Genomic DNA, 13,581 nt, shown 5'->3' with positions numbered 1-13,581 from the left:
CTGTGCGCCACAACTGAGCCTGCTCTCTAGAGCCCATGAGCCACAACTACTGAAGCCCATGCATCTAGAGCCCGTGCTCCGCAACAAGAGAAGCCACCACAATGAGAAGCCCTCGCACCACAACGAAGAGTAGCCTCCTCTCGCTGCAACTAGAGAAAGCCCATGCACAGCAACAAAGACCCAATGCAGCCAAAAACAAATAAATTAATTAATTAATTAAAAAATATATATACCTGAATGGACATTTTTCCAAGAAGACATATAAATGGCCAACCATTATATGAAAAGATGCTCGACATCACTAATCATCAGGGAAATGCAAATCAAAACCACAATATGGGAGATATCACCTCACACCTGTTAGAATGGCTACAATAAAAAAGTCAAAAGGTAACAAGTGTTGGTGAAGATGTGTAGAAAAGGGAATCCTTGTGCACTATTGGTGGGAATATAAATTGGTACAGCCATTACAGAAGACAGTTTGGAAATTCCTCAAAAACACTAAAAATAGAAATACCATATGATTCAGCAATCTCAGTTCTGGGTACATATCTAAAGGAAATAAAATTACTATCTTGAACAGATATCTGCACTCCCATGTTTATTGCAGCTACTCATAACAGCCAAGGTATGGAGACAACCTAAGTGTCTCTCAACGTATGTATGTATATATTCCATTCGAATATTGTAAAATATGGAATTCATAGAAACATGGAGTAAAAAATTGACTGGTTGCCAGGGGCTAGGGGGTGGGAAAAAATAGGGAGTAGTTGGTAAAAGGGTTCAAACTTTCACTTATTTAAAAAATAGCCTTCTGGGAATTCCCTGGCGGTTCAGTAGTTAGGCCTCGGTGCTTTCACTGCTGGGGCCCAGGGTTCAATCCCTGATCAGGGAACTAAGATCCCACAAGCTATGTGGTGCAGCCAAAAAAAATTTTTTTATTTTAATTTTAATTTTAATTTAAAAATAGGCTTCTTCTTGGAAATGTGAATGACAGTTGTTAAAATTTTCAAACACAATTTTCATATAATTTAGTAATTTTTCAGAAGGTGAGAGGGCCAGAGCTAGAAGTGGTTTCCTTAATCCAGCCAGGTAGAGCCTTGTCTGACAAGATTCTCCATCCTAGTCTTCTTTCAAAAAAATGTATTGCTACCCACTGGGAAGTTTTAGACCAAGAAATATAGTTGTAGCATCTCTTTAGCCTGAAATATTAGAAATATAGAAACCAGAGAAATAATTGGAATTAAGGAACTCTGGCATGTACCTCCTTAGAAATGCCTGTTGGGGACAGGTGATAGTGATTTCAAGATGTGCTGAAGATGTGATGAGTCCACTGAGCATAAGCTATTCTCTGATGGATGTGTCAGGAGAAGTGAAAAGGACACTTCTAAGTACGGATAATCAGTAAACTTGTTTTTAGTTCATCTTAACTGCTAGCTTTGTAATTATATGTTTTTTTTTAAACGAGTACAATTTTAATTTTTTTAATTTTCTTTTTTTTCTTTTTCTCTCTTTTTTTTCTTCTTTTTTGGCTGCATCGGGTCTTAGTTGCAGCATGCGGGATCTTCGCTGAGGCATGGGGGAATCTTTCGTTGTGGTGCACAGTCTCTTCGTTGTGGCACTTGGGCCTCTTGCTAGTTGCAGCGCTCGGGCTTCTCTCTGGTTGTGGCGTGTGAGTTTTTTTCTCTCTGTAGTTGTGGCCTGCGGGCTCCAGGGAATGTGAGCTCTGTTGTTGTGGCACGCAGGCTCCAGGGTGCGTAGTCTCTGTAGTCTGCGGCACGCAGGATCTCTAGTTGAGGCACACGAGCTCAGTAGTTGTGGTGCTCAGGCTTAGCTGCCCCAAGGCATGTGGGAACCTAGTTCCCCAACCAGGGATTGAACCCGCATCCCTTGCATTGGAAGGCAGATTCTTTACCACTGGACCACCAGAGAAGTCCCTGTAATTATATATTTTTTATCTTTACAAAGAAAACTGCCATAATCCTCCAAGATTTTCCAAGTTTGAGAAAGTCTTCTGCCTTCTACTTCTTCCCTTCCCACTTTTTTAACTTGAATTTGGCCTGTTCACTTTGATTAGTGATTTTCAGTTTTAACTGTGTCTGAATTTTCTCTATCTATCTACCTACTTACCTATGAATGACAGATACAAATTGTATATATTTAAGATGTACAACATGATGGTCTGATATATGTATACATTGTGAAATGATTACCACAATCAAAGTAATTAACATACCCATCACCTCCCATAGTTATCTTGTGTGTGTGAGTGTGTGTGTATCGTAAGAACACTTGAGATCTACTCTTTATGCAAATTTCAAGTATACAATACATTATTACTAGCTATAGTCACCATGCTGTACACTAGGTCTCCAGAAATTAATCATCTTATAACTGAAAGTTTGTACCCTTTGATCAATATCTCCCCTTTTCCCCTATCTTCTAGCCTCTGATAACCACCAGTCTACTCTGTTACTATGAGTTTGACCTTTATTTTAAGATTCCACGTGTAAGTGGTACCAGGCAGTTTTTGCCTTATTTTACCTAGCATAATACCCTTCAGGTTCATCCACGTCATCTCACGTGACAGGATTTCTTTCTGTTTTAAGGCTGAATAATATTCCTGTGGGGGGTGGGGTATGAGTGTGTGTGTGTGTGCGTGTATGTGTGTGTGTTTACAGAGAGAGAGAGAGATTTTTTTTGATCCAGTAATCTGTTGATGGACACTTATGTTATTTGCATACCTTGGCTATTGTGAATAATGCTGCAATGAACATGGGAGTATAGATATCTCTTCAAGATAATGGTTTCATTTCCTTTGGATATACACCAAAAAGTGGGATTGCTGGATAAGAAAGGAATTTTTAACGTTGCATAAATTTTCCTTAAAGAATAGGTTGCTATTAATTGACTCAATTAAAAATGATTCAGGGGCTTCCCTGGTGGCGCAGTGGTTGAGAGTCTGCCTGCCAACGCAGGGGACACGGGTTCGAGCCCTGGTCTGGGAAGATCCCACATGCCGCGGAGCAACTGGACCCGTGAGCCACAATTACTGAGCCTGCGCGTCTGGAGCCTGTGCTCCGCAACAAGAGAGGCCGCGATGGTGAGAGGCCCGCGCACCGCGATGAAGAGTGGCCCCCGCTTGCCACAACTAGAGAAAGCCCTCGCACAGAAACGAAGACCCAACACAGCCATAAATAAATAATTAAGTAAATTTTTAAAAAATTTAAAAAAAAAATGATTCAAACACAATTTAAATGAGTTTAAGCAAAAGAGCAATTGACTAGGTTAGCTGAGAAGTTTAAATACAACTATATCCAGGGACCAAACCAATATTGGCAGCTTTCATTTTCTCTCTGTTTCTCCACTCTACTCCTGTGTGTTAGTTTTCTCTTAATATAAGACAGACTCCGTGAGGCCAGAGAAGATTACTATGTGTAGCTCCATGCTATATCCTAATCTAGCAGCTTCTGTAGAAGGAATCCTCTCTACCATCATCCATCAGTTGAGTGAAAGTCTCTGATTTGTCCTGCTTAGGTCAATGCCCACTCCTGAGCCAAACACTGTGTTTAGAAGAAGAGGTTACTGTGAAAGGCCAACCTTGGTTCATGTGCCATTACTGTGGCCAAATGAGTGAGCCCCTGGGAAATGTAGCCCATAAGAATCAAAGGAAGCAGAGGAGAGGCAGTTCTTGTAAAGAAAGGATGCTAGATAGAAAAAAAAAAAAGAGTCCAGTGTAGTAGGAAAGCAGAACTTCGGGTAAACGATATTACCCCAGAACATTTGTCTTCAAGTATTTAAGGAGCTTGTGACAATTAGTGCTCTTCCAAGTTGAAAGGTTTAGTGGGGAGGGAAAACACTGGCCTCTTGCCCTGGAACTAGTAACCTTACATCATGGGAATTTGCGTTGTGTTAACCTTACAACCTTATAGTTGTCCCATAGATCAACTCTTCTATTTTGCTCTTACCTCAGATAATATATTTAGCTCCTAGATATTCTGAGTATATCATCTGTGAGACAGGATAAGTGGACCCTAATATGGCATGCAGTCCTTTTCTAAAGCACTTTGAAATTCTGGGAAGACCGGGGTTATAGCATATGCTCCAGTGAGCCTGTTAAGATTACTCATAATGACTCTAGGCTATGTTTAGAACTCTTTCTGAAGTGAATAAACAGATGGTCAGCAGTGGCTAAAATTGAAAGTAGTTTAAAAAATGCGGAGAATCAATTACTTTAATACTCTCCAAGCTTAAAAGTCCTTTAAAAATGACTGGACAATATTTACTAAGAAACATGTTCCTTCTGGAATGAAGTCAGCTCAAGGAGAGCAGATGTGCTGTAATATTCTGAGACGTGATGTGAAAAAAAATTACTGGTTTCACATCGATATCACAGAAGTCCTGAGGCATAATTAATTGATGATGATTGCTTCAGAAAGAGTCTGAGCCCAGACTCCACCAAAAAAGGGAAATATTTTTCTCATTAACTTTCTAATAGCACATATTACTCACAAGAAATTCACATGGATGGACATGCTATGTCTTGGAAAAGTGACCCATTTAGGAGTATTCTTGAGCCAGAAACAGCAAAATGGTGGGAAAGGCGAGTTTCAGGATTCTGAATCCTAGAAACTATGCCAGTAGGATTTTCTGAGGGCCAAGAAAAGACAGTGAATCAGCCAGTCCAGCTGTGAGAATGCAGCTGTGAGATTGCTGAAGGAAATGATGAAGTAGAAAGCAAGCTCATAAAATGGACACACCAACAAGCTGAGCTCATAAAATGGACACACCAACAAGCTGAGAGCAATATTAGCATGCTGGAGGATAAAAATCAGTATTCAGAATGACTCTGGCAAGTTAGAGACTTGGGTCTAAGGGGAAAAAAAGAAAAAATTTCAACAAGAACAATCACAAATTGGTATGAAGAATCTGTAGGACCAACACAGGGCTGCAGGCAGAAGTTGAGTAGCAATGTGTTGAATAAGGTGGACCACACTCTAATTGAGAGTTTATGCTATATGGAAATTATCTTGTCCAACTAATTCATCTTACAGATGAAAAAAAGTCTTGCACAGAGAGAGTGTTTCAGTTGTCTCTTGCTATTTAACAAATTACCCTGAAAAACAGTGGCTTTAGAAAGTTGTTTGTTTGCCTATAATTCTGCAATTTTGGCAAGGTGTGGCAAGGAAAGCTTGTCATTGCTCCACATGGCTTCAGATGGGGTGGTGCAACTATAATTAGAGAATACATCTACTTCCAAGATGGCCTCACTCATGGGCAGTCAAGTTGGTGTAGTTGGCATGGTCGGTTAGGTCGGTGAGGGCTGTTGGCCGGGGATTTGGTCTCCTCCACAGGCCTCTCCATGTGGCTAGGTTGGGCTCGTGGAGAGGCCATGTGGAGCACAAATGTTCACAGCATGGCAGTCTCAGAGTAGAAATATTATATAGCAGCTGGCCTTACCCCAGAAAGCGGCGAGGTCTTCTTAAGGCTTAAGCCTGGAATGAGCAGTGTCACTCTGCATTCTATTAGTTAAAGCAGGTCTCAGCGCCAGCCCACATTCAAGGGGAGAACACCACACAGGGGCATGAATAAACAGGAGGCATGGTTCAATTTACCACAGATGAGATGTGACTTTTGTAAAGTTAACTGTATACTACTATCAATTAGAGTAAAATTTGACTCTAACATGTCTGTATAATAAAACATAGGGAAAAAAAGAGTATTGTTTTGCATGGCCAACACAGGAAAGAAAGAAAAAGAAAAGGAAGAGAAAAGAAAGAGGAAAATAGGCAGAAATTGTAAAACAATGATTCTGTTATAAGGACCATGTTCAAATCTCAGCTTCACAGCTTAAAAGAAACCTGGAAATTTTGGAGATAAGTCTGAGGAAAGCAGTAATTACAACTGGAGAATAGGAAAATAAAATTTATGATGAAAACTTTTAAAAAATTATATAGCCTGGAGAAAAGAAGACTGGAGAGTGACTTAATGATCCTCAAAGCCTGTATATGAACATTCACCACCAATTCCTATTCTCCAAGAAGAGAAAAAGAAGGTATCTGTTTAAATTGATCATATAAGATTTAGGTTGAAACAACTTCCTGGAAGAGATGATGGATTAGAAAAAGGAGACACAGGGCTTCCCTGGTGGCGCAGTGGTTGAGAATCTGCCTGCCAATGCAGGGGACACCGGTTCGAGCCCTGGTCTGGGAAGATCCCACATGCCGCGGAGCAACTGGGCCCGTGAGCCACAACTACTGAGCCTGCGCGTCTGGAGCCTGTGCTCCACAACAAGAGAGGCCGCGATAGTGAGAGGCCCGCGCACCGCGATGAAGAGTGGCCCCCCGCTTGCCACAACTAGAGAAAGCCCTCGCACAGAAACGAAGACCCAACACAGCCATAAACAAATAAATAAATAAATTTTAAAAAAAGAAAAGAAAAAGGAGACACAAATTTTCCTTTCTATGTGGGAAAGTTTTCTCTGCCCTGGACAAAATGGAGCCCTCCATGATGACTCCCTCATGTTAAGCTGTGAAGCTCCTAAGGAGGGTGATGCTCTCTATAGATCAATTGTCTATATCTTCCCGCCTGCATTATTATTAACCCTTTAATGCCCCTGTCTTTGCTCCCTGCCCTACATCCCACCTATATCAAAGGTTCCTTGAGGGCAGGGACTACGTCTTGATCTTCTTTTCTCAGAGCCTAAAACTTGCTCTTTACAGAATATGTGCTTAATATACAAAGTGTTTAGATACCTTTGCCCATGCTGATTGGATGCTAAGCACAGTGATTAAATAATTGTCCATTTATTCAATTCAATTGATATTCACTGCGCATTGACTCTGTGCCAGGCACTACACTATATGCAATGATATACTGTGGTCAGCAAAACATAGTTTCTGTTCTTATAACATAGTAAGACACTGTATGTATATATAGTTTTTGAAGGAAAACTATAGGATGATATGAGAGGTTAGGGGAACTATTACAGAATAGTAAGTGATTATATTAGCACAGGTTGTGGAGTTGGGCAGACCGTAAGTTTCTTAATTTGAACACTAAGTTTTTTGATCTGTAAAATGGAAATAATAGAATCTATCTCATAAAATTGTTTCAAAATGTAACCTTGGTATAATGTCAGTGTCCACTGGACTCATTTTTGATTTTTGAATTTCTTTTTTGAGCAGTTCTACTTGTAAAGATTAATTTTTCATAGAGGTCTTTATTTAAGAAGATGGATTTTTTACCTTAGAGGTCTTAAAAAACAAAGAGAAATTTTGCTTTTTTATTTTTTAGGTTAAAACTCATTATATCTTGCAATTACCAAACAGGTCCAATGAACTCTTTAAAATCTAACATATGGTGTCTTAGAGATATTTATCTCATATCTTCAATTATTTTGCTATGTCATCATCCTTGAAATTAGTTCATCATTACTGACCAATTATTCTCAACTGTGATTTTTTTAAAGAATAAAATAAGAAAATGGAAGAATTATTAAATTACCTAGAAGCATATGCACTAGTGAAATAAATCACCACTGATATATCACTCTTCAGTGTCTTATTGTACTAAACAAAATGTTGTATCATCTTTCAAAAGGTATAAAAGATATAATAAAAACTATTTTTTTGTTAAGATTTTTTAACACAGTTGAGAGATTTGAGTATACAAGTCAATTTCTGGAAACAAGAGCATTCAGAAAGGGGGAAGTAATACTTCATGTGGTACACATGACAACAAAGAAAAATAGTAAATGAATAATTAAGGTACAGGAAACACTCCGCTTGATCATCTTAAAATCTTTCCAGTCCTGGGCTGTGCTGGGCTCACAGTATGTTTTCAATAAACAATTGATTAACTGAGAGAAATGGACTCAAATCAGTCCTTCGTGTCAGTAAAGTGGAATGATTAGAAATATGAATCTTGCAGCCCAATTATCTTGGGTTCTAATTCCTGTGCTGCCCCTTGACTAGATGTTTGACCTTAATCAAATTACCTTTCTGAACCTCAGTTTCATCATCTATAAAAGAGACAGTAACAGTATCTACCTCAGAAGACTGATATACTTATATGAGATAATGCAGGTAAAATACTTAGAAGAGTACTCAGTAAGTATTATTAGCTTCTTTTCTTTTTCCCCTGGTTAACAGATATTTTTCATCAGCATAGCAGTCAAACGTACAAAACCAAATGTCAACAGCATTAACACAATAGTCTCACACGACTATTTTTTCCTAGAGCAGAAGCTGGCTTTTCATTTATTGTTATGATTTATGATGGGATTACATTTGTCAAGGGAATGAATTTAAAACCTGGGCCTAACTTTTTGCTTAATAAACCAGGAAAGAGAGTTCCTTAGGAATCATCAAATGACACTGAATTATAGCTTATAAAATCAAAAGGGAAGAATAAAATTCTCTTTTTCATATGAAAGGGATTACAGGAAAACAACCTAAAATTTGAAACTTTTTCAGGATAAACTTAATATAATGTATGTTCAACAGAAATGTTATAATATTCTTTTCCACTTGTACCAGCTCTTCTCCATGCTTAATAAAAACAAAGCTTGGGAAATTACACTATGTTTTTTTCAAGACATCTGCCAACTAGGTGAGAATAATAATAATGGTATTAATAATTATGATAATGATAGCTAGCACTTAATAAGCACCATAAGTATTTCATATGACTTATCTCATTGAAGTACCATACTGATATGATTATGTAATGGGATTACATATTTTAAAAAATGACACATAAATGGTTTTAGAAGTTGATCCCAAGAATAAGAAGGGTGCATGAGATAGACATTGTGGTGTGCCACCCAGATTCTTCTTCACTGATGGACTTGTTGCTTCAGCTAGGAGAATACTAGGAGTACTCTTGGCAGACAGCCTTACCCTATGTTAACACCTTTCAGGAATTACCTCAATCAGTCTTCTGCTGTCAGCCAGCCCCTTCCAGGATTGCCTCAGAAGCAGAGACCCTTGCCTGAAACCTTGCCCAAAACCATGCCCCTTCCAGGGTGGCCCCTATCCAATGACTGGTTGATGTGGGAGTATAAAGACTTAACCACCTAGGGCCAACTTAGGACAACCCCGAATGGCCATTCTAGCTTCAGAGCTCTTTGTGGGGTCAGCTGAGACTGTGGTTGGTGCGCACCACAGCTGGATTTATCCCTCTGCTTCATCCCCCATGTTTCAACAAGCTTTAATCCCAAGGGCACTGCTTAATAAACATCCTGCATGCTAAGCTGTGTCTCAGAGCCTGCTGCCTGAGGAATCCAGCTGCAACACTGCAAGTACACTACCAAAAAAAAGCCATCTTTACTCACACAAAATATCTCACGTCTTTAATAATTTATGTTACTACATTTAGTTATTGTAAAATATGGAATCTGAAAAACAAGTTACATTATTCTTAGTCTTATTCTGCACATTTGTACAGACTGTAGGTCGGAAGGAAGATAGTCATGATGTAGCTGTGCTTTGACATGCATAGCACTAGTTCCAGCTTACAGCTGTAGATGAATATTGGGAAACAAAATTTGTCAGACTGATAACTGATCCTCTTAACCAAAATAAAATCAAAATAAAGAAAAGTAGGATCTTCTTCTGGAATAAAGGACAATTGTAAGAAATACATTCTGATTGGGGGAAATTTTAATTACAGAAATTTTATAAAATCAAAAAGGAGGGCTTCCCTGGTGGCGCAGTGGTTGAGAGTCTGCCTGCTAATGCAGGGGACACGGGTTCGAGCCCTGGTCTGGGAGGATCCCACATGCCGCGGAGCAACTGGGCCCGTGAGCCACAATTACTGAGCCTGCGCGTCTGGAGCCTGTGCTCCACAACAAGAGAGGACACGATAGTGAGAGGCCCGCACACCGCGATGAAGAGTGGCCCCCGCTTGCTGCAACTGGAGAAAACCCTAGCACAGAAACGAAGACCCAACGTAGCAATCAATCAATCAATCAATTAATCAATCAATCTTTAAAAAAAAAAAAAGGAATGATACACCTCTTTCCTCACCTCAGCCCCTGTCCCATTCTCCAGAGGTAATCGCTGTTGGTTTGGTGTGAATTATTTCCAGAACTTTTTCCATGGCTACTTATTTATAGGTGTGCATATGTTTGAATATGAATTTTTAATAAAAACGGAATTTACTCTGTGTGTTGCTCAGCAACCCACCTTATGGAAGGTAATCTGCTTTACTCAAACTACTGACTTAAATGTTAATCACATCTAAAAATACCTTCACCACAACATCTAAACTGGCATGTAACCAAACATCTGGGCACCATAGACTAGCCAAGTTTATACATAAAATTAATCATCACAAATCCACTACTTGTCAATTTGGTACTCTTTAAACCATACCTGATATCTAAACAAAGATAATAACAAGTGTCTTAGTTCAGGCTGCTATAACAAAGTATCCTAGACTGGGTGGCTTATAAACAACAGAAATTTATTTCTCAGTTTTGAGGTTCGGAAGTCTGAGATCAGTGTGCCAGCATGGTCAAGTTCTGGTGAGACTGCTCTTCCAGCAACTCTTCCAGTTACTAAGTGCAGATTTCTTGTATCCTCACATGGCAGAAAGCAGGAAGGGATAGGAAGCTCTCTTGTGACTCTTATAAGGACAGTAATCCCATTCCTGAGGGCTCTATCATCATGATCCCATCTAATTCTAATCCCAAAGGCCCCATCTCCTAATACCATCACATTGGGGGGCAGGTTTTCAACCTATGAATTTTGGAAGGACACATTCAGTCCATAATAATAAGGTTATACTTCCAGCTAATATAATACAACTGTACTTTGTTCAACTGAAAAAGCACTAATGCTTTCTCCAAAAGAAGATGCAAAGTTCCTGGGTGATGTTCACTCTTCTTGATACCATACAACTTAAATAGTATAGTGTAAAGGCAATACATCTAATGTTATATGATAAGAGGATAAGAGAGAGAAGAAAATGAAGATACTTGCTAAGAATACACACACACACATATTCATAACAAAATAAGGAAGAAATACTCATGACAATTACAATTCTTATTATTACTGGTCATGTGGTCACAGCTGGTATTAATTAATTTATTTTAATAAATTTATTTTATTTTATTTATTTTTGGCTGTGTTGGGTCTTCGTTCCTGCGCGTGGGCTTTCTCTAGTTGCAGAGAGAGGGGGCTACTCTTCGTTGAGGTGCACGGGCTTCTCATTGCGGTGGCTTCTCTTGTTGCAGAGCACGGGCTCTAGGCACACGGGCTTCAGTGGTTGTGGCATGCAGGCTCAGTAGTTGTGGCTTGGGGGCTCTAGAGCGCAGGCTCAGTATGTGTGGCGCACGGGCTTAGTTGCTCCACGGCATGTGGGATCTTCCTGGACCAGGGCTCGAACCCGTGTCCCCTGCACTGGCAGGTGGATTCTTAACCACTGCGCCACCAGGGAAGTCCCACAGCTAGTATTTAGAATACATTCTTCCACTCCCTATTCTGCATTTCCCTTGTCCTCAGCAAGCACCTCAGCTGGTCGTGGTTCTTTACCAGGTAGATAACTCAAACTTTCATTCCTAAAGGGTCTGTGTCATTACTAGTCCTGCCTGAATTAGGTTGCTGTAGTTTTCCATCAACTTTGATCACAGGGCATGGTAATAATACGAGACACCCTAAGAGATCTGTATGCCAGACATACACTTCCTCACCTCCACTGTGACGTAGTAGTCCAATTTCCCCTTGGTTTTCAAGATCAATCACCCCAGCCAACATAGTAACTCTCTTCTTTGCCTGTTTAGAGGCATGAGGAGCCCTAAGTGGCCGGGTGGCAGTCTTAACTTCCAATCCATTGTTGTGTCTCCTGGTAAAGTTATTCTTCCATTTAAAACTAAGACCTCTAGGCCAGCAGAGTATGAGCTCATGAGGACAGGAAGAAAACACTTTGCTAGTGGGTCACCAGGGGAAAAATGGTACTGCTCCCATTTCCACCCCTTGATTCCTGGACCCATGAATCCTGGCTATGGGAGAACAGCAGAAAGTACAGAGCACATAGAGCCCCCTGGTGAACATTGCCCTAGTCCTACAAGATGCTGCCACCTAGCTGGCACTATAACTGAGTCTTCCAAGGGCCATTCCACCATTCTATGAAGCCAGCTGCCTCAGGATGATGGGAAACATGGTAAGACCAATGAGTTCCATGAGCATGGTCCATTGTCACACTTCATTTGTTGTAAATTAAGTTCCTTGATCAGAAGCAATGCTGTATGGATACCATGACAGTGGATAAAGCATTCTATATGTCTATGGATGGCATTTTTAGCTGAAGCACTACATGCAGGGAAGGCAAATCCATTTCCAGAGTGTCTATTCCAGTAAGAACAAAATGCTGCCCCTTCCATGATGGAAGTGGTCCAATGTAATCAACCTGCCAGCAGGTAGTTGGCTGATCACCCTGGGGAAGGATGCCATATCGGGACTCAGTGTAGGTAGCAGACTGAGCACTCAGCAGTGGCCATAGCCAGGTCAGCTGTGGTGAGTACAAGTCCATGTCACTGAGCCCAGGCATAACCCCCATCCCTGCCACTATGGCCACTTTGTTCATGAGCCCATTGGGCAATGACAGAGGTGGCTGAGGAAAGAGGCTGACTGGTATCCACAGAATGGGTCATTCTATCCACTTCATTATTAAAATCCTCAATTAATAAAAAATAATAATAATAAAATTAAATTAAATTAAAAAATAAAATCCTCCTCTCCTGAGGTCATACTTTGGTGAACATTCACATGAGACACAAATAACTTCACATTTTCACTCATTCAGAGAAGTCTACCCATATACCTCTTCCCCAAATGTCTTTGTTACCAGTTTTCCAGTCGTGCTCCTTCCAAGTCTCTGACCATCCAGACAAACCATTGGCCACAGCCCATGAGTCAGTGTATAGGTACACATCTGGCCATTTTTCCTTCCAAGAAAAATGAGCAAGCCGGTGTGCTGCTTGACGTTCTGCCCACTGGGAGGATTTCCTTTCCCCACTGTCCTTCAGGGATGTCCCAGAAAGGGGTCGTAGTACTGTAGCTGTCCATTTTCAAGTAGTGCCTGCATACTGCACAGAATCATCTGTAAACCAGGCCTAAGATTTCTCTTCCCCTATCAACTGATTGTAGGGAACTCCTGATGAGGTCACAGGCACAGGCTGGGAGAAGGAAAGTAATGTAGTAGAAGTGGGAATCCTTTTACATTTATACTATAAATCTAGCTCATTCATTTTATCATTGTATTCCATTTTATCATTGTACCAGAATACAACCATCCCACTGCAATGGGCTTTTAGCTTGTCTTCAATTTTATTTTTTCCTTTTAAAATGTTCCAGGGAATTTAATAGGGATTGCATTGAATATGTAGATTTCCTTAAGTAGTATAGTCATTTTTACAATATTGATTCTTCCAATCCAAGAACATGGTTTATCTTTCCATCTGTTTGTGTCATCTGCAATTTCTTTCATCAGCATCTTATAATTTTCAGAGTACAGGTCTTTTGCCTCTTTAGGTAGGTTTATTCCTAGGTATGTTATTCTTTTTGATGCAAT

The sequence above is a fragment of the Balaenoptera borealis genome, assembly GCF_965194805.1.
Source record: "Balaenoptera borealis genome assembly, chromosome: 13".
Taxonomy (NCBI): Eukaryota; Metazoa; Chordata; class Mammalia; order Artiodactyla; family Balaenopteridae; genus Balaenoptera; species Balaenoptera borealis.
Note: the sequence above shows the minus strand (reverse complement) of the source record.